The sequence below is a fragment of the Struthio camelus genome, chromosome 4, assembly GCF_040807025.1.
Source record: "Struthio camelus isolate bStrCam1 chromosome 4, bStrCam1.hap1, whole genome shotgun sequence".
Lineage (NCBI taxonomy): Eukaryota > Metazoa > Chordata > Aves > Struthioniformes > Struthionidae > Struthio > Struthio camelus.
The window spans coordinates 38,658,832-38,680,537 of record NC_090945.1 but is presented as its reverse complement, the minus strand read 5'-3'; the positions used below and the strand labels follow the sequence as shown (position 1 = coordinate 38,680,537).

At 42.5% G+C, this 21,706-nt stretch overlaps 1 protein-coding gene across 12 annotated transcripts in view; it reads right to left on the bottom strand.

The window, feature by feature from the left end:
• TRIM2 (tripartite motif containing 2) overlaps positions 1 to 21,706 on the bottom strand; it is a 92,770-nt gene that overhangs the window by 60,570 nt on the left and 10,494 nt on the right. For 2 of the 12 annotated variants that reach the window (XM_068942330.1, XM_068942323.1), the window contains exon 1: positions 13,507 to 13,626. The exons of 8 other annotated variants lie outside the window; for them this stretch is intronic. The gene's annotated coding sequence lies outside the window, so the exon portion shown is untranslated. Of the gene's footprint in view, positions 1 to 1,863; positions 2,443 to 6,707; positions 6,756 to 13,506; positions 13,627 to 21,706 lie in introns of those variants that run through there. 2 more of the 12 variants (XM_068942334.1, XM_068942325.1) reach the window with 2 other exon arrangements.

Here is a 21,706-nt window from a genome sequence, read left to right as displayed (position 1 = left end):
CCCTGGCTGGCTAAAATAAATGTTTCCATGATTTTAGCTTGTTCCTCTGAAAAGAAACCCTATAATCAAATCTAGGATTGGTTATGTCATAAACCCACTTGATGCTCCCATCTGGTCCTCAAGCAACATGCTAGCGACACTCCTTGGAGCAACAGAGAAAAAGAGGTTCTGTTCAGCCTCCTCCCTGGGAAAGGCCAAGGTATATTAAAGCCATTTCTCATGAAAAAGGAAGAATCTCAAGGACTGAGATGAACCGGCAATGAGGAAAACCCTAAGCTGTTATCTATAGCCAAACTGTGGGAGCTGCAGGGCCAGACCAGAGAGAAGGGGGTTTCTTCTCAAATCAGGTTAGTCACATACTTTACCGAGAGCTTTGAGAAAACCTTTGGTTTATCGTAAGCAGTTCGGTGCCAGGGCCAAAGCAGAGAAGCCTTGTTTTATTTTGTCAGTACCCGGTAGAATGACTCCCTCCCCCAAACTCTCTGGAAACAGCAACTAACCTCCTCTTTCTGCTTAGCTGTTTTCTAGCAAGATGATGCAGTTCCAAGACTTTAACAGTAGCTTCCTGGTACCCTTGCTCTATAACCACTCCAGGCTTTAGATGTCATGAATCCATCTTCCAGAAAATCATGGGATTGGCTTTAAAATAAACAAGTTTCTGCAGATTTTAACAAACCAAACCTTTTTTATATGCTTTTCAAGCCGTACAGTTTATTTTCCCACATTTATTCCAAATACTCCCATTGTTTAAAAGCTCTCATTAGCATCATTGATCGATTTACTTTTAGTTCTCTCACAAGCAGCAATGTGGAATTTTAAGAAAAACTACTGACGAATAAATCACAATAATTGGTCACAGAAGTGTTGCCCTGGTAATAAATCCATTGCCCTCAAAGACAAAGGAATATAATGCTGGAATAGAAGGCAACCTCTCCTGCACAGCATCCTCATTTAAGGATTACTTATTCAGCCACTGTACTTTCACCATCATTTTCTTATTTGCCCCTATACAGATGGGCACACGTGCAAGTGTTTTGGCCTGCTGAATATTTGACTTCAAGGTGATTATTGTCTTATTCTTGGTATATTATCCAGTACATTATCATTAACATCTAAAATACTCATATATTCCCTTGTTCTTACTTAAACCTATCCATTTTCCTGACAGTCTGCCTACAATGCATTTTGAAAATAGCAGAATAAAGTAAAAGGGAGGAAATCAACCAACCTAAGCAACCTACCCAGAGCCGCGCATCAGGTAATGGCTCAAGTCCACACACAGAAGAACTGAATATGACAACATTAGCTGCCAACTTCAAAAAAAAAGCAACACCTGTAAAAAACAGAACTCTCTCTCCTAATTATACCTTGATATTGTCCTCTCTGATTTACAGAGTCGTCATTTTGCTTTGAATAAACATCACTGCATTTGTTTCCTTGGCAAAATGCTCCGCTTTGCTTCAATTACTTCTTCAAAACATTAAACAGCAGGAAACGTTTGTTTTCCCTTGTCACATCCTGTCCTGTTTACGCAGCATCACACAATCCCCCTCTGAAAGCTTGACACACACAGTTCAATCAAAACGTTTGCTATTGTCTTTCGCCAACTACAAACACATTTCTGCACAAGCGCTGAAAAGGCTTAAAGGTTATCGGCAGCAGAGGTGGTGTCAAACTGCCCAGACTCCCCTGCCACCCCCCTGACTCAAAGAGGAGAAACGAAGGCAAGGCTCTCCCAGCGCTCGCCCGCACGGCAGAGCTCCCGGCCCGAGCCCCCAGGTAGGCAGCCACCGCTCTCAGAAAATCCCCGAGAGTGGAAAAAGCACAAGGACAGCGAGCGCCGAACGGGAAAGGGTAACTTACGTTATTTGGAAAGACAATGGGAGAGGACTGCTGCCGCTTCTTCCCGATTTCCCCCTTGCTGATGGCAGGGCAGACAACCAGAAATTTCACCTAAAGAAATCCCCCCTTTTAATTCTCTCTCTCCCAGTTCATCTACTCTGGAGTCTCTCAGCCTGCAGAGATCCAAAAGGCAAAACTTTATCCCCTTGTATTTCCGAGTGATATGGCCGACTTTCCTTGGACACACACCAGTGATGCAGTAAAAATAGACAAAAGGGGGGGAGGGAAGAAGCAATCTCGCTTGAGCCCGAATCTTCTTAACTCAGTGTTTTCTGTAAAAGCTGCTCTTAGTCAGACGCTCCCATCCTATGCTAACTTAGAGAGCACGGAGTCATCTGGTTTTCATACACTCCAAATTACAGGCAAATCAGGGAATATACACGGTCCAGTTTCAGCAGAATTCCCCAAGCACCAGCCCTACACGTAACCTGAGGTACAAAAGCTTTGAAAATAAGCAGCCAGCCCCACGGCCAGCGCTGGGCCGGTCTCCTGCATGCAGATCACCGACTGAGCCCCCGGCAGCACACCGTTCAGAGCGGGCAGCCTGTCTGTGCCCCTATGGAAGAAAACAAATCCTCCAGCCCCCTCCTCCTGCCCCCCCCCCAAACACAAACAGCCTCTCCAGAAGGGAGAAAAAAATCCAGTATGTTGCTTGAAATAGTTGAACGGTTTCACAAGTCGTGTAAAACAGCCTGCTTTTTATAAACAGGGAAGTGAATGCTGATCCACTTAGATCCTCTAAACGCTTGCAGGTGGGAAGCAAGGCTGTTGGGGGGTTTGGGTTCCTAGTAAGGCAACTCCCAGAGAAGTCAGTGCTTGACAAAGAGCCTCTGCGGTGATCCTAGCAGCCACTAGTTACCTGATTGAGCATTTTACCAAAAGTGTCACAGGCAAAATTTTGAAAACCACATAGCAAAAGTTCATAGCTTGAAGCTCCAAAAATCACTTTCACTCCCTATTTTCAGCCATTTAAAGACGTGCAGTCCCATTTAAATTCAGGCACCCCAGGCTATACAGGTCACCTACATTTTCTGGTTAGCTCAAAGTTTCTGAGTCAGTACTTCAGTACATTGTTTCCCCAATGAAAAACTGTGAAACAAAATTTTCTCTTGTTTATGGTGGATAAAGAAGTTTTGCTTTTGCTTGAAACCAAAGTTATCTGCCTCTTCTATATCAAGTTTTATTTAGTCTTTCTTGGTTTTGCCAAAGGACTTTAGGAGAACTCCAAGCCTTTCAATTGGGAATAATCTTATCCTGTTTGAACAGTGAGAACCTTTAAATGGGACAGCCTTCACTACAGCACTGGTGAATCAGTACGGTGAATCATTAACAAAATAAAAACACCATTGTAAGCAGTCTGCCTGAAAACCCAGAGCTTTGTCATTTGCTCAGTTTTTCATCTTTACAAGATTATGATTTTGCTCATTGCCTAGTCATCCTGAGCCTGGATCCAGGAAAGACATGACTGGACTGTTATTGTCAAAAGCAGCTGTATTTAAAAAAACATCAGGAATCTCTAACCAGGAGAAGTAAAGGGGAAAATTATGAACTTGTTCTCTATGCACGTATTTTTGCCCGGCTTTCCAAGGAAATTAGCTTGTGCAATTGTGCTGTCAAGATTCCTTCCAACGCTTGTATAAACCACTGAGTATTTTCAATCAAATCTGGTAGAAGGCTACAAATCTCAAAGGCGTTATATTCCTACAGCTTTTATGAAAACAGGTAGCCCTCCAGATGAGTGAAATCCAATCTAGGGATCCAACGTGAAAGGCTACACATGAGCTCAATCGTATTCTTAGTCACCACAGCACCTCACACAAACAAGATATAGATAAAAACAGATTTCATGTGTCCTACTGCTCACGAAACTACCTTTCTTAAAGACACTACCGAGCCATCACCAGGCCTGCGATATAGAAGGGACCTTTAATGCTATCACTGTTGTATGTATTTGGCTTCCACCCTAGCATTTTTCCTTTTTTCTGTTCTGTTCCCCCAAACAAGGTAACAAATAACAAAACACTTGAAATGCACAGAAATCAGCTGAAACAAAGATTTTTTTTTGAAGCTGTAGCATTAAAAAGTAAACAGAGTTTGTTAACAGTTGAGTTATTTCTCCTCCACCTACTAGATATATGGGTTGAATTGACTACATCTTGTTTTTATCAGGATTGATTTTTCCCTAAATCAGCGAACTTGATCCTGGCGGGGCAGAGTTCCACGTTTGGTGCCAAAAATTGCTTCATGAGGTACATCAGAGTAGCCCCTGTGCGGCTTTCTGGACAGTGGTCCAGAATGCAGGCTCTCTTCTTAACTGTGTTCTCACAGCACAGGACAAGCTGAATGACTGTTATCTTTAGAATAAGAATTAATTTTTGGCTGACATGTGGGGTTAAAATGGAGAGTATGTTGAAGTAACCACTTTCAGTTGGTGATGCTGGTGCTGACTGAATGTTTTTTCCTCCTGAGGAGCGAAGGCAATTATTTACACTGATCCCTCAGGTTGTCTTTAACATATCTGGTCTCTCAAAAGAAAACTCGAGTCCATTTACACGAAAGGCAGCTTTCAAAAATAACTACTGTGTAAGAAATCCTCACTAAAATTCAAGACTCAGAAATAGTGACTGATTTTAAACGAACTTTCATTTTCCAGGCGTTGAGGATCATCCTTATTCTACATCTTTTTCACCTTTCTTTCATGTTCTTCATTTCCTTCTTGCTATCACCCACGTGGGGCATCAGCATCCTCCAGCACATAGACACCTCCTGCCTCTGGTCAGGCTGGTTTTGTGTCCCCCCACAAGCTGTTGCATGCGATCATTTCCTTGATATTGCCGAGGCATCATTTGCTACAGTTTCTCACACTCTGGCTCTTTGAACTCTGGGGCCTCCAAGCACAATTCCTATCTAGCACAGGTACCTTCTTCTTCTGCAGGCCTGGTCTTATCTTTCTAAGGATGTCAGTTCTCTGGAGAAACTGAGATGGAAGATACCCATCAGGTTGCCGATGAAAGAAAACATACTGTAGAGGGCTTCATCCAGGAAAGACTGCAATGGGGAAAGATCAGATAGGAAAACCAATCTGCTAGGAACAACTTTCCTTCTCAGAAAAATGGCAGCTTCCATCTACCATGTTTTTAAATGCCAGCTACCAAACAACCCCATTATTTTCCCTGTAAGCAGAAAGTGACCCTGATTTTTTCACCAAGACCTGATAGGACAACAGCTCAGAAGGACGAAGCTCAGAACTTGATTATGCTGGTTATATGCAACTTCATTCTTGAAAGGGGTTTTTTTGAGCTGCATTGTAGGTTCCTTAAAATAAGAAAAAAAAGTGCCCCTCTCAGTCAGTGGAGGACAGGTTGTGGTACACAGTAGGTGACAACATACGTCTCTCTCTCTCAGATTGGATTCTGCTCCCATTTAGTCTAAGGCAATCGTTTTCAACTAGCTGAACTGCAAAGATATAGATGAAAACAATTTATTCTCCATCCTGTTCTTTTGCAGTTGACATACTGAGAAAGCGACAGTGAAAGGTTTGGGTTTGGTGTAGAATACACCTTGCAATTTAATTTAAATCTCTGAATACGCCAGAACAGTTGAAGCTCAGGATGGCAGATCAGCAAGCCAGGGATGCACTCCAGCTAGGTATTCACATTTCATTTGTAACAGTTGAGTCTACCTGGTGTGTGATTTTAAATATGTTTATGCAAATTTTAAGTCGGTCATAGCTGAAGTCGTAGATGAATCTTCTGATGCAAACAAGCTGGCAGGCTTTGTGCAGACTTAAAAACCACAAGCGTGATAAACTGAAATAAATCTACTCTTGGAGGAGCTCAAGCTCAAGGTGAAGCTTCAGTTCACTTTCTGTTGATTAAATACAATAATGCAGATTTTGGCACTGACAGTAACACATTTTTTAAGGAAGCATCCGCTGTAATACTATAAATCATTTTACTGCCAGGCATTTTAAAGCTCTTTCTCTTCAATATCTTGGTGAAGTTTTCCTTATTGCCATTCCATAGAATAAGTTGGATCTGGCTTCAGATGCTGATCTTCTGTTTACTTAATCTGCTTCTCATACTGTGTATTTCACTCCAATACTCCAGCTGGGCACCTAGAGATGTGAGTTTGACTAAGGTCTCCAGAAAGGTATGTAATCTTCAGATGACAGTCAGAAGAGATAATCTACTGTGATAATCCTCTGCAACCTGCTCCAACAGTTAGATGAGGATTGGGGTGTTTCAGTGCTTTTGGTATTTTTGCATTATAATGTATCACTTTTTTTCCCACAGAAAGCAAATACACAGCTCACACAGAAATGAATGCAGTATAACCTTGATGCAGAAGCCCCAAGGCTGCTGAAATTTCTACCATAGCCTGCAGTAGCCCCAGCTGTCCCCAGAAAAAAAGAGAGAGAATAAGCATAGCACTAAATAACTTTTTTACTATCAACTCTCACTAATACCTGTGATTTCAGAGACCTAGACTTGCGTGGGGCACGTTATCTCATTTTGAGAGCTTTGGTGACCCAGAGACCTTTTGCTTACTAAGAGAGCTGGAATGGCAAGTCCTTTTTTCCCTACCCTGAAGCCCAAAGCGCAGGAGTTAATGGCTGGATACTTCTTTGTCCTCTTTAAGCTTACAGACAAGCAAGCAAACAGCATGCAATGCATTTGTGCCAGTGGTGCTCATCAGAGAAGATCAAATATTAAAAGAAAGTAATTTCAAGAGACAAACATCAGGCTGTTTCCAAAGGTCCCTATTTTCCTTCCCACCCGTGGCTGCACGCTCCCGTTTCTTACCTTGCACTGAGGTGCTTGTCAGATTCCCAGTGAATGGATACAGTCCATCTGCTGACAGAAAATTAACCCATGACAAATGGAACAATTTTCTGCTGGGTGAGTGAGGTGAATCGGCTCACAGGTGGGGCTTTATGGACAGGAGCAAGGGAAGAAGGAAGACTGTGAGCCATTTGCTCAGCCAAGCTGCTCATGAAAATATACCACAATACAGCAAATAAGCCCCACATTGCTTTTGACTGCAATCTCACTTCAAGCTGGAAGTCCCACTTCTGTGACAATCATGACCCTTAAATACCAGCATACACTCAGTTTGTGCCAGGCTCACGATTCTGCTCTGTACTGCCATGAGTCCTAGTTTGCTACCCTCAGAAATTAACCACCAACCTAGGCTCCTGTAAAAGCTGTGACTTCCCAGTATTACTGTTTGGCACAAACTTTCATTCATGTAATTAGCTTTCTTTCAAAAGCAAGTATTCAGGAAACACTGACACAATACATTTTCATATAGCTGCATTCACGAAAAGTTCTGAACCAAAAGTAACGTGTGCAAATCTCTCTTTTTGTTTGTAAACATCATTCATCCAAGAATCAGAACGGTTACCATGTGACCAATAACACAAGGATATGAGCACATGAAGAATCACAGCAAACAGTTCACAAGCAGCTGTGGGGCTGAAGTTGGTTCGCAAGATGTGTGTTGCACACCAGACAACTTGTTTGTCAAGAGGAACAGAAAGGGCTACATTTTCTAAAAAAGAAATATACCATGCTTAAGTTTCCTGGCTTAGTCTTTCTAAGACCTTAGACCTTGCCTGGAGCTATCCATTCTTAACAGCATACAAAGGGCTAGTATATGCCTGCTGTAGCCCGAACCATCTTACTTTTCAGCCTTTTGAGTGCAAGGAGAAAGAGGAAAAAGAAGGTATGCTGAGACCTTTGCACAGAAGAACCTGAGATTCGGGAGGAAAATAAATAGTTCCCTGTTTTTCATATTGCAAAAACTGGACTTCAGTCAGGGGGGGACTGAGAGTAGGAAGAGAATTTGGCAGGGAGTGAAGGGCTCCAGGGGAGCTGTTTAAGGGCTGTGAGGCAAGCAGAATGAGTTTCTTAAAAGTGATGGAGCGGAGAGGTTCCGAAGGATGGGATCTAGAAGGCCTGGGAACAAAGCTCTAGGGTAGGAGGAGATAGGTAAGGGCAGAAAAACAGAGAGGCTAAGGTTGGAGGGCCTGGGGGCATGGGCTGTAAGGAGTGAGGAACAACACTCTCCACGCTGCCAAAAGCTGGAGAAGAGGGCTCTGGGTGAGGCTGAGGGCTAGGAGGCACTAAAAGCCAGAGTAAATTGGTGAGGGGCTCAAGGTTGTGCAGGGCTTTGGGGCAGGTGGAACTAGAAGGAACCTCTGCTGATGACACCCTAATTTAGAGAATTGAAAGCATATACAAGAATGCTGGCCCTACTACTTTCCCTACACGTGTGATCATCTCTTCCCGTGCCTGTATCCTCTTTTTTGTTGTCAGAGCCAGTCATCCTGGCTCACACACTTCCATCTGTGTATTTGAGAGGGACAGGGTGATATTTTCCTTGGACACAGGGAACCAAGCAAATGTTTTGATATAGCTCTAGGTCCCATGAGAATCGAGCACAGATATACATGAGAATCGAGCACAGATTTCAAAGTGACACAGAACAGGGAATATCAGGAGAAAACGATGGGGAAAATGAAGAGAATCAGGAAGATTGCTTTAGAAGAGGGCCTCATGAACGCTATGTCTGAAAACTGAAAGATGCTGAAAGTTCAGCCACTGCAATGCTAGAGTTAATATTAACTGCATCAAATACACATCAACTTGCTATTACACAGTCAAAAACTAATTGAAAAGAAGGCTAAAGGTACCACCCTAAAGTTAAGCATCCCAATCAGAAGTAGAACTGAAAAACAAATATACCAGAAAAGACTGTAATTCTCACAGTCCTGTTTCCGCCTTTAAGTAACCAGTCCTCCTATTGCCTTTAGCAGGAGTTTTGCCAGAGTAAGACCTGCAGAACTTCATGCCCGGATATTACTGTAATAGACAATAACATCTGACTGTTAGGGTACATTAGGATATTATACTATACCTTAGGGAATGTAAAGTAAAGTGACATCTGAAGAAGCTGCATAAGGAGGAGGTCAGGAAGAAAGTGAGCCCCAGCATGATTTGATTTCATGAGGAAAACCGTGGTGCAAGCCTTGAAGCTTAACGTGTACTATGCTTCTCAGCTCCACATGCTGGGATCCAGCGGCGATAAGAGGGAAAGCCTGATGACAGCCACAGTAATTTTTTTAGACAGCAGCAGCCAGGACAGAACACAGCAAGCTGCCCACTCAATTAGGGACATTTTATGCTAGGTGCTTAAATTGCTGCTTTTCTTAGACCCTTGGCCCAGCTACACAGGCAAAAAGGAAGGAAATGGAAATATTTAAAGCTCCTTTATGGATGAAGGAGCAGTGGCATCTATAATATTTCCTGCCTACTTGAGCACATACTGGGACACAATTTGCTTTCTGGGCCTGGGAGAGGTGAACTAGAAAGAGGAATCTGGCTGGGCCACCTGGAGGCTGCAATTAATTTTATACCATTTCCGTAAGTGCCCTAAAAGGAGGCGGTTCACAGAACTGTGCCTCTCACACACACTCAAAGCAGCAATGCAGACAGCCCAGTTCTGTAAGGTAGTGATTCCAGTAAGAGGAAAGATTAGGAGTTGCCTAGAGAGGTCAAGGGAACATCTCAGCATAGGCGCTAGAGCACAGCCAGATAAGCATCTGTATGCTGCTGTTGCCCGTTTCCTTCAGCATTCCTGGCCAGCTGGAAGGCCAGGCACGTAGGACAGGAGGGAGAGATGTTGAAGCAACTGGTACGTTCTAGTAAATACAGACTGAAGCCAGCAGAGACCTGATGGCTGTTCAGCCACTGCAATTCACTCTCTGCCACAGTCAAGGAAGGTAGAAAATGGTCACTTTTACTTTCTTTCTTGAACTGTGTTTTCCATTTTATCACAGGCAAGACACCCTACAGAACTGGACCTGTAACAAATTCCTGGTTGAGAAATTTCCTCTGTCCTTTAGGGGTGAATTTTGCCTGTATAACCTGCCTTGCAATCCCATTTTTTCCCCAAGTGCAGTGCTGGCTCTGAGTAATACTACCAAAACAAAACACAGAGAGTAGAGGAGACCCCCTGCTTTTGATGTACAAGTGAAATCTGAGTACCACACCCTTACTGCATTTTTTTTTTTTTAATAAAAAAGGCTACATGCTTAGTATGGTTTTCATTTTTTGGAACCCAGCAATATGTTCAGCTTGACTGGCAACAACATCCCTTACCTAGAAAAGGACCTAAGACCCATTATTCTGCTAGTTTGGAAAACGGACCTGAAAGAAGAAAACATAATGAAAGATTTTAAAAACTTTCACAGGTGTAGGTGAATGGAGGACAGTAGTCAGAAGGTTCAGATTTAAGAGAAAGGACAACCTGTCCAGGGTGGCTGAGGAGGGGTTGTTTGCAAACCTAACCCTCTATTCCCCACAGAGACCTGATGGTGAGTGATTTTATGAGGACATCTACCCCAGTCGGACAGAAGGCTGTCACTGCTTCCTTTGGGCACCCAGACTTTTTCTGTGCTACCTACCAATTCAGTTTTCTAGTCAGGCCCAAAGAATTGACTGGATCTGGACAGATGTGGTATTTCACTCACAGCTATCTCTTGTCTGATAAAGGTCAATCATATAAGACACATCAGCACAGCACCTGCTAATAAGCTGAAGCCCTGAGATGAAAAGCATCCTTAAAGCCTCCTCTTTTCACTAAAGATTTGAATGCTCAGAGTGTCATAAATTACAACTCCAGTAACTCAAAACTTAAAGAAAATCAAAATCACCTCTTCTTAATCTAGAGAGCTGTCCTTTCTCACGAGCTCTCTGGTTTGGGAGCTCGTCTGACACGTCAAGGGCAAAGAAAGGGAAATCTAGTAGACCAGGCTCAACTTTACAGGCCATGCAATTTCGCAACCGTAAGTATATTTTGGAAGCAGTAGTAAGAGGTCAGGGTTCCAATCAATCCCAAATTAATACTGAACAGTAGGGTGAAAATTGCAAATGTGCCTACAGACTGAAGACTTAAACACAGGTAAATATTGGCAGAGGATCCCACAGTCAGCATGGAGCACACCTATAGAGCCAGAGGAAGAAAATGACTTGCAGTAAAAACACAGCCGTGGGAAGGAGACCTTAGTTCTCTTTCCAGCTCTCTTGCAGACTTCATTTCCCCCTTTTGTAAACTGAGGATGATATGCTTATCTGCTTCCCAGGCCTGAAAGCTCAGTTAATGAGTATTAGTAAATTGCTTTGTTTTCACAAACTGCCCATCACCTCAGAATCACAAAGTACAATTACCACATAAGCAGTACACAGCAGTCAGGTGGGGGTTTTTTTTGTTTGTTTTTTTGTTTTTTTTTTTAATGAAGGATGTTGATTCAGTGCCCTGTTTTAGCAACCTCCATGAATACATCTTGAAAATTATCTCTCTGGAAGGAAGACAAATCAATTTTAATCTGCTGCCTGTTTACCCGGATGTAAATCAAACAGGTACAATCTGCCCCTACAGAGCAAGCCAAGCCATGCTGAGCCTGTGATGCACAAGGGGATTCTTTCTTTAATTGAGAGAGAGCCAGTGCGGTGAGCATATTGATTATTCCTGTGTAGTGTGAGAACACAGCAAAAACTCCTAGGTGTGCATTTCTGCCTGATTTCTCATTGCTCTTATTGTTACTTAAGAACTCAGGTCCTGGTTTCATGATCTATAGACAAAACACAATTCCATTTTCATCTTTACTATTCAAGGCTTAGTATCTATCTGCTACTTAGAGAGAGTGAATGAAAACCTCTGGCTCGTGTTCACTGCCTGGCACAGGAGGAGCTTATTGCTATAATTAGCTTTAGTTCACACACTACCATGCATATGCCATATTGCTGTAGAAGAGGCTAAATCTAAAAGCTGAACATTAAGTCCCATCTAGTTAAAATGTACTAAGTGAAATGGCTGCCCATAATTTGGCCAGCTTTACTTGAAGGTTCCTGTCTAAATGTCTCTTAGCCAGTATTTCACATAGATAATATTGCTTGACTGGCCCGCTGCAATTCAAGACTCATTGAATGGAGCAGTCCTTAAAAGCATTATAGATGAGAAGGAGAGTTGAGCCAGGGGTCTCCAGACCGAATCATTGTGTCTGTGGAAGCTGTGCACAGCCTCAAAACACAAGCAGCGCAGAGGGCAAGTTAGGCAACATGGAAAGACCACAGCATCAGCCATCTCTTGGGAATTTCTTTCATCTTTTCACATGATTCATAGGCTAAGAAAGGCTAAGAAAGAGCTGAATGAAACTTCATTGATGAAGTAAAATCATTCCTGTGACTTTAAAAAGAGATATCATGAATATCCTTTTTTCAGTGATAGTCTTTTTTCTCCCCCCCTAGGTATCTTCAGCTGAATTTTGTGGAGATCCTGGCACTTCTGGTTCAGAAGGGAACTGAAGCAGAAGTATCCTGGTGGAAGGGCCATCCTAGCGGTACTTAAGTGCTGTCATGGTGCCATATAGTACATTTCCAGAAAGGCCAAAAGAAGGAAGCATGAAATATATTGCTGCAGTCTGGTCTGATTGAGGCTTCCCATACAGTTTTGTATGTTTGGATAAGCAGCCAAAGCATGAAGTATTTCTCTCACTCAATCCAAACCGTGTGAGGTGCACACACACATCCCTAGAAATTATTGCTAGCATTGTCCAAAAGGATTTGTAAAATAAATGAAAGCGAGAAAAAGAGAGAATGTAGTCCAGTGACCTGAGCACTAGACTGTTGAGTGCTGTTACTTTGCTCTGTGGTCTTTCGGGAAAGTTACTTAGCCTATTGCATTATTACTTTCTTCATTTATAAAATGAAGAAATGGAGATGAGCTCCAGCCACCAAATGAAATCTGGACACAAACTTGCCAAAATTTCAGGGGCAGACTCGTCCTGAGATTCTGCTTAGTCTCTAGCCCTGATAGGGACAGTTAAGATTTACTTTGCAGATGAAAAGAGTGAAAGAGAAAGTCTGAGAAGTCCATCAATACTTGCAATGTATTATTAAGGTGAAGGTCCAAACACTTAAAATTCTGAACACCAGAAAGGACATATTAAAGACACAAAAAGTCAAACTCATGCCATCTCCACAGTCTTTTTGATCCATGGAACTGTGATCATTTCCTAAAAGTGACCAACAAAGGGTACTGAAATCTCTGATTACGATTTTACTCTTTTACTACTAGGAGTATATCTTAGAATACAACAGCATCTATCAGCATTTTAAGCAGCATTAATTTTATAATGTCCCCTCTCTAGCCCTTTCACACTCTTCTGAACAACATTACTTACGACTTTGCAAAAACTACTACGTTTCAGAACACCACTGGGTGATCAAATACTGGAAATGCAGCTAAAGAGAACTAGATGCTGATTAATTGAAGTCCTATAAAAAAAAAAATCCGTGGCAAGTTTAAATGGGTTGTGTCCCTGTTAACGTCTTTCCTCTTGCCTCCCAGGAAGGTTTCATTTGAAATAGTGTAGTCCTTGTAGACATGACACTGCATACAAAGTAGCTGCTCTTTTACTTCCAGTGGAGGAAAATATTTTAATAGCTGCTGCTGTAAATGATAATTTCTACCAATCTAGCTAAAACATCTATCCTTAACCATATGAGAAAAGCCATAATGACATAGAAGACTACTTACTAAGGTTTCATAGAGTCCATTCAGGAGTATCAGAGGCTGAAATTCACTGTGCCTCTGATCAGGAGATTTAGCTCCCTGCAGCGTTCAGACAGTTGGTCCCATTATGGCCATCAGGCGGCTGAGTTAAAGGGTGGCCTTGCACAAACATAAACAGCTTGTCAGCACAAGCCAAAGAGGCGGGCCTGCCTTGCCGGCCGCAATGCGAGCCAATGATTAGCCTCTTCTCATGCTGGGTGTTCAAGATATTGTGTTTCATTCTGAAGCAGGGGAGAGAGACGGGCTGACTAGGAAGGACGAGTGCTTGATGGCTCACTGCTAAGCAATAAAATGCTTAGGGCGGAAGGAAAAAAAAAATCAATAAGTCACTTCAGGGAAAGCACATATTTCCTGCGCATACATGTAATTGCTTTTACAAAACCCACCAGCATCACTGATGCATGGTTCTGCTTTTAGGTCAATGAAAAAATAAAATACTGTAAATTAAGATCAGCCCATACTCACTGTAGAAAAGTTTCACCTGCAAAGTCTCTGACTTTTCTTCTCTCTGCCCTTCTTCTTATCCTTATTAACACACTTTGTTTCCTGAAGCTGAGTTTTCTTACTTGTTGTTTGTCACAAATACCTTTCCCTGACCTTCTGGACCAGACCCCCTAACCTTCACCATCAGCCTGTACCGTTGCTTCCCTTTGCCTCCATCTTAACTGCTTGTGCTTTTAGTCCTGTTCTCCCCAAAATCACAGACACGCCTTAGGCGCCTCAGGGTGAGTTTTCTATGAGACAACCAAGCTGATCTAGCAAATTATTGCTGCCAAAAGTGGAGGTGCAGGGTCTCCCCTCTGCTCACCCCCAGCCATCATTTCACAGAGAGGTAACGCAGTGCAGAAGCGAGTACTTCTGTGTCAGTTTAGTGATCTCAACAAAGAGACAGAAGAGGTACTGCACGAAGTGAATATTCTCTGAAATTTAAGCTTCTTCTGATCTTGCCTCAGCCAAAGAAATTCAACTGTGATCCCGTCTCCCCATGTTCCTATCTCTTTTCTTGTTTGAATTGAATTGTTCCTAGTTAATTGAATATGCTGCTTACAGCTATTGATCTCGTTTCATCCCAGCTCTGTCCTACTTTCTTATTCTTCTAGTTTGGCTGCCAGGCCCGCCTGCCACCAAAATCAGTCTCATCAAATCTCTTATAATAACTCCCTGGATAAATATCATGCTTTGTACTTCAGCCTCATCCTCTTTGAGCTCTTTTCTGCTTTGGAAATAATGAAGATCCTCCTTAAAACTCATGCCATCTTTGGGCATCCACTATTTTTTCTCTGACCCTTCTGATTAATTCCTCTCTCAGCATCCACCTCTTCCTCTCTCAGGCTCTCAAGGCAGCCTACTTCTTATCCTCCTATTCCCCTTTACATATTCTATCTAGCTGTTACTATTGCTTGTGCAGGTTCCTGTAGGACTTTTATGCCAATAATTTATAGCTGCGCCTTTCTAATTTTTTGCTTTCTGCTTCCCTCTGATCCCATATTTTAGCCTCTGTTTCAGGCATACTGCATTAATTGCCTTGACAGCTCCTAATTTTAAGATCATTTTTCTGGGTGCAAATTAAGGCAATCCAATCACACCACATCCTTTACTGTCCTTATAGCTCTAGCACAAGTCATTTCCCTCCCCCTCGGCTTTGGTAAAGGAGCTGAGCCTCCTGCAGAAGCAGATGCAGATATTAGCACGTCGTTCAGAGGGACAGGCATATCGCAGCTCTGGGGCTACTGCTGACAGGCTGCGCGTGAGTTCTGGCACATATCACTGCAGCACAACACGCTTGGGTCGTGTTTGCAAGTTTTTCTTCACAGTGAGGCATACTTGACACGTTCTTCACTTTAACGGTATCTGAGATTCTAGTGCAGTCACGTGGCTCCATCAGCTTCCACCCAAGTATAACCTACGCTGCTTATGCTTTCATCCAGACTTCCTGCTTAATTAACCCTACACTGTCCACACTAACATCATTGTTTTACTACAGCTTTCTTCTTCTAATATTTCTAAAATCTAAATCTCTGCTCAGACCTACTGTGTGATCACCACTTATTTTCACTGCTCAGCTTGGATCTTGCGCCCCATGCACCTACATTGTTCTCCCCTCCTCCTTAGAAAATTCAGCAGCTGAGGTCACCTTTTGTTCTTTACTCCAACCACATTGCCCACATACCCATGAAAGCCAAGCTTTCTTGTCCTGAGCTTCAAGGCCTTTTCAGACTTTCTCCTTTCCTATTGATCAGCTCCCACGGCGTTCTTCATCACAACAAGGCCTGTCTTTTCATCCCACTTCTCCCTTCATATAAAGCCCTCTTTTTTTTTCCACCTTGTCCTCTATGCAGAATGTCTTGCCTGATCAAATCAAGACATTTATTTCCCTTTCTTTTCCACAATCCACATGTTTCACGAAATATAGAAAAAAATGCATCAGAATGAGGGTGAGGAGCAGCAGAGAAACGGGTGAAAAGTCACAGCAGAAAAAGAGATGTTCCATCTGCATGTATAAATTGTATGTGCTTTTCTATTGACCGTATGCTACGCACCTTACACTGTTAGATTTTTAAGAGACAGGCTAGCCATCAAAATTCCTTGATGGGTATGAATAAATTGCCCAAACATTGTATGTGAGATTGTGAAAAGGGCCTGAACTGCTATGAAAGGACTGTTTGTAGAGGCTGAAGAAAAAGAAAGCTAGCTACTGCATCTCTGATTCCCATGGCAATTTAAGATGCTAATTTAGTGTAGCCACAGATAAACAAAAGAGAGAGCAAGAATGACCAGATTTAGTGGACTATGTTGAAAAGGCACCCTGGGTATAACTCCTGTGACTTCACTTGTTCAATTACGCCAAGGATGAAGCTGCCTCTTTGTCCTTAAGCCTTGTATGACCCAGGAAAATTGTGACTAGCGCTGCCAAGGATGCAAACCTAAGTGCCATCTGTGAGTGAGGCTTCCCAAGATCACCAGCCTGATTTAATAGCTCACTTTTACTAAAAGGGTGGTCCTGTCCCCCATCCTCCCCTCCCTCCCCCAGCTGCACAGGCCTGTCCTCTCCCCTACACATGCTCCAGGAAAGGTGTGAAGGCTCAGAGAGCCAATTCAAATTGCTGGATGTGTTTTCCAGACAGGCTGATGATCTGACTCATCTTCCTGAGGTGTCAAACAGCACAAGAGCCTGCAAAGGGAAGCAATGAACATGTGTGGCTGGAAGCAAGAGGGCAAAAGAGGTGGGGATTGGGATCACCACCTTCTCTTTCTAAAGCAGACAGCTGGCTGCCATCCCCAGAAACCTCAATCCATTTTGTGGTGAGGCCTAAAACTACGACCACCAAAACCATGCCGCTCTTAAATTGCAAGGTCCCAAAAGTTCCTGTGGCCTCATGTTTGATTTCCAGCAAACACTAAAATGTTTTATTAAAATGTATTTTCCAGTGGAAAGTGAGGTTCCATCTTAATGAAATGCAATTTTCTGAAAACATAGTAATAACTGGATTTCCCAGGAAAATATTTGGATTTGGGAATGATTCTCAGGGGCAAAAAAAGAAACATGCAAATCTTCTATGACTGAAAACACAAAGTATTTGGTTATGAATCACCAGAACTTAACTGCCTACATGCTACACTGCAGGCTCCACGGGGTAACTTCTTAACTCTGTCCCCTTCAACAGCGCCATCCAGATGGCTGGCTTCTACCATTTATTCTTTGCTTGGCAAAACTGTTTTTTTCCTTTGCCTTTTTGTGGCCCCAGCCTAGCCTCACTCTCCTCTTCCCTTGTCTATGCTTTCTTCTCAAAGTGCAATTCCAGCTAGATGCCATTTTTGCAGCCCCCCTGAGGAGGCTGACAGGGAACCTGAGGCCTCCTGAGGATCAGCCCAACCAGTTCTTATCTGTGACTTTGCTGGGAGGAGACGACTCCTGCTTCCTCAGCAATAGCAGCAGACCCTGCTGAACAGAGCGGAGTGAGAAAATTTCTGTCATGTTTTACTGGCCTGGTTTCAATTATAAAGTGGGTCACAAGTTACTACCAGAAAACACACAAGCTCAAGCAACTAAAGAATTTGGATAGTGACAAAAGAAGCTAAACTCTGTAGATGAATTGTTTCATTTTTCTTAAATAAAGGAAAACAAATGGCAGAAACGGCAAGGGGGAAAGGTAATGTGCAGATGTAGCACACTAACATATTAGGCTGCAATCAATGGGAACTTGGGCTTAATCCCAGCTCAGACCACGTGCGTTTTGAACTTTGAGCTCTTGGACCATTTCCTAATTAGAGAGCAAGCAACACACTGTGGAAATATTTAACCCTTTTGCAGTGCCTCACAGGCTCAAGCAAGGGCCAGCAAAGACTCTAGGGATGCGCCTGAACCCCTGGAGACCACATCTGACTGCAAGAAATATCCCTATGCTCCAAATGGTTTAATGAAACCACTCTCCTCACTGGCACCTCACTCTGCATGGCTCCCTGCACAGCAAGGTCAGGCCTGCAACTGCTCCTCCCGGCACTCCTTAGCGATTGCTGGCATCTCCCCTCTTCTGCCAGCTCCCCATTCAGAATCTCTCTCTGTTCAAGCCTTTTCATGTCTCCTTCAAGCTTGTCAGTAATGCCACACCAAGGGCTGGATCAAAATAGATACACCCACCTAAAACCTAATAGTGTAAATAATACCAAATTGCCGACAGACTTGTTTCTCTAATGAAAGCAATAATGAAGAAGCAGACTATTATAAAAAGTTTAGCTGTACCCTGGAATACAAACTATGCATAAATATGAAGTATTTATAACGTTATAATTTGCATGGAAGGAAAGAAGGGTTATACAGTCTATGTATATCAACAGTTGTCATAAAGTTTCTATCTTGTCTGACTGTCACTGACTTTCCAGTTAGATCTAGACTAGCCATTTCAACTCTTATACCTCTCTCTAGCAATATTATGTCTTACCTATTTCACAGAACTACTGTGTGGATACATCTACATCGCTTTGAATTTCTACCACTGAAGATACAAACCACTATTTCTTGCATCCTTTATTTAGGAAATATAGCCTTCTAGAGACAATAAACCCAGAATAACTAGTCAGGAAGGGTTTTATTCCCAACAACAATATCCTGGATGATTTAATGCTTCTAATTTGGACTTTCTTTGATTTACTGGGGTGCTGGGAACCTCAGTGGGTTGAGAATTACATTGGGAGAGCAGGTCATAAATGTTTCTTCTCCATCCAGCTCAACGGATTAAAATTTTCTGTAAATTTTCTAATGTCGTTCATTCCAAACATAATACAAATATACTAATAGAAGAAGAGGCACCTCCATGGGAAACGATTAACTTTGGGGACATGAAGCCCAGTAAATCCACAAGCTTCAGTTCCCCCTCTGCAAGTTCACCTATTTTCACTCAGTCCCATGTCCCGAGAAGAGGTGATTCAAGGGCCTCACGTAGCACAGGCTCAGGACAGGTCTTTACATACAAACTAGGCCTGCGTACGCCTTCTATTTGGCATTCAGCTCTACTCTAACTTACTTTCAGACTAGTGCCTCGATTTCCCATTTCACTTGACGACAACAGCATCCCTGGCATCATTTGCTTCACTTTGGCAATAACATGGCTCCATCTTTATTTTTTTTTACTTCCTTATTCCTCTAAATTCCTTGTAACCATAATCTTCCAAATAACATGGAAGTATTTTGGAACCCAGATTTATTCCGAGAGTGGGTGAAGTGATATGCTAGAGAGGCCTTGTTTATTACTATTATTTATTCATGGTGACTCTGTAGCATTGGAATGTGTCGGTCATAAACGAGGATTCTATTGAACTAGGCATTTTCTGTAACAGAGAACCAAAAAACAAGAGTCTGGTAGTCTCAGAAAGTTTTTGAGCCTCCAGGTTTGTCAGTACTGTGACAGTAGAGCAGCAAGAAAGCAAAATTAGCTCTAAAACAGCTAGCTAGTATACATGCTGTTAAGGTGCTAGAGAGGTGAGCCAAGAAGCAAAGTAGCCTGTCCTAGATGCCATGCTGCCACAACTAGAATTCCACAATAACTGGGCTGGCTAAAAGCTACTCTGAGCCCTGCTGTACTGCAGTACAGTCACTTCTCTGTTTCTCTGAATGAATCTAGACATAAGGTTTAAATTCCACTTTTGCTCAGGGGCTACATGTTCACCTCCAGGGGGATTTTTTTTAAATAATGCTGAAACACCCCTTAGGTATGATTAGCTTTAGAGTTTACACAAATATTTCAGAAGGACAAATGTTTTGCCTTTGGATCAGAGCTACATTCAGAGCATCAGGTACTTCCAAAAGGAGCCGCCAACATCAGCAACACATACATCCACCCTCATTTCAAACAGCACAAGATGACTTGTCTCCAAGGAATGCTTCTCTAGATAATAATATAAACATTTCTAGCAGTATCTTTGAAATAGACAAGTTGGCATGGAAAAACACGCTATTTCCCTCCTTAGGTATCGCCTCCACACCACGGGTTTGTTTAAAAGGAAAAAGAAATAGCTTCCCTAGTTCCTCACACTTCTCTGTGAGCGGAGATGCCTCTGGTCACAAAAAAAGAGCCAGGGGAGGTATTCGGAAGACCTTTGTGAAGACCTTGCCATCATATAACAAATAGATATGATTAATAAGAAGGCTGCCCTCAAGATAGCAGTGGCTTCTGCTCCCATTATAACTCTGCTCATATTGAACTCAGCAGTAAACATCCCACTTGCTTCTGTGGCCCAGGAACAAACCTCTGCTTCGACAAGAGCAAAGGATGCTCAGAGACCAGGAGGTATTTATCCGTCACAGGAGAAGTGCTTAGATTAGCAATGCAGTGACCTTGGTACAAAGAAAGCACTTTAATATGCGCTTTCCTCTTAAGCATGTGAGTACTCCCGCTGATTTCACTGCCACATCAATGAGGTCAGCCATGGATTTAGCCAGGAACTAAAAGGAATTAACTCCCCACACACTTCCTCTGAATAACGGCCAGAGTGCTCTGCATGTCCCCAGGCAGATATGGCTCGTCCCCCTCACCCCTCCCCGCTCCCAGTGTGGATCAGCAGTTTACCTCTCCTTGAATGAGACTACCCATGCATTTCACATCTGCTATCTACTTGCTGAAGCGGGAGGGGGGAATATCAATGAAAAGCTACTCCCAGCTTTACTTATACAACTCTTTGCCACTCAGCAAACCAAGAGAAAGTGTGCTAGTTACCTAGCTGTGGAAACACTTAAATAATTTAAACACTTGAAATGCAACTGCAGAGGCACAACAAAGGTCAGAATCATTCACTCGAGAGAACAAATGCTTTTAAAGGTAGCTTTTAAAGACGGCGGTGTGTGCTTAGAGAAGCCCACAAGTCTGTGTGTTCATTATTCTTATATAACTGGCTAATACGAGAGAATTTTGAGGAGTTCTATGTATTCTCCAGTTAGGTTCCTAACGATAACCCAGTCCCGTATGAAAATGGGACCAGGCTAGTTTGCCAAGCAAGCCTTTATTGTAGAGGTCTTCAGAACAGCAGGAGAGGGGAAGAAAGAGGAGCTTAATATGAGAAGACATTACAAACTTTAGCCATGCAAGAGAACCCAATGAAAACATACGTCCCCTGATCCACGTACCATATGGCTAAAGCTGCCATGCAACTAGGAACAAACCACTTCCTGTCTGGATTCAGTTATGTCATATCATTTTATAGCAGCCTAAGAAAACTGAACTGGGGGGTCAAAATACTCCCAGAGTAACTCCTCAGGCAATCAAACAGAAAGAATCTGGTTAAAAACAGAGAGCAGACCATATCAGCAGGCGGAGCATACAAGTGTTCTTATTAAAGGCAAGAACAACAAAGAATTTTGTAGATAAATGGATTACTGCAGAGTGAAAGCACTAATTCTACTACCCATTTCCATGCAGTCTATTCAATTCAAGCAAAGCTACTAAACTGATGCATACTACAAGACTGTAGCCCTGGTCGATATGGTTTTACTGACTGGAAAACATATGGAATTCATGAAATGCTGAAATACTTCCTAAATATACAGAGAGAGAGTTTTGCAAGTATTTAAAACAAATTCCTATAAGAAAATACTTGTATAAGATTGTATGTTTATACAGCAACTGTAAGTTATGGGAAAAATGCACATAAGAACATACGTGTAATTAGTATG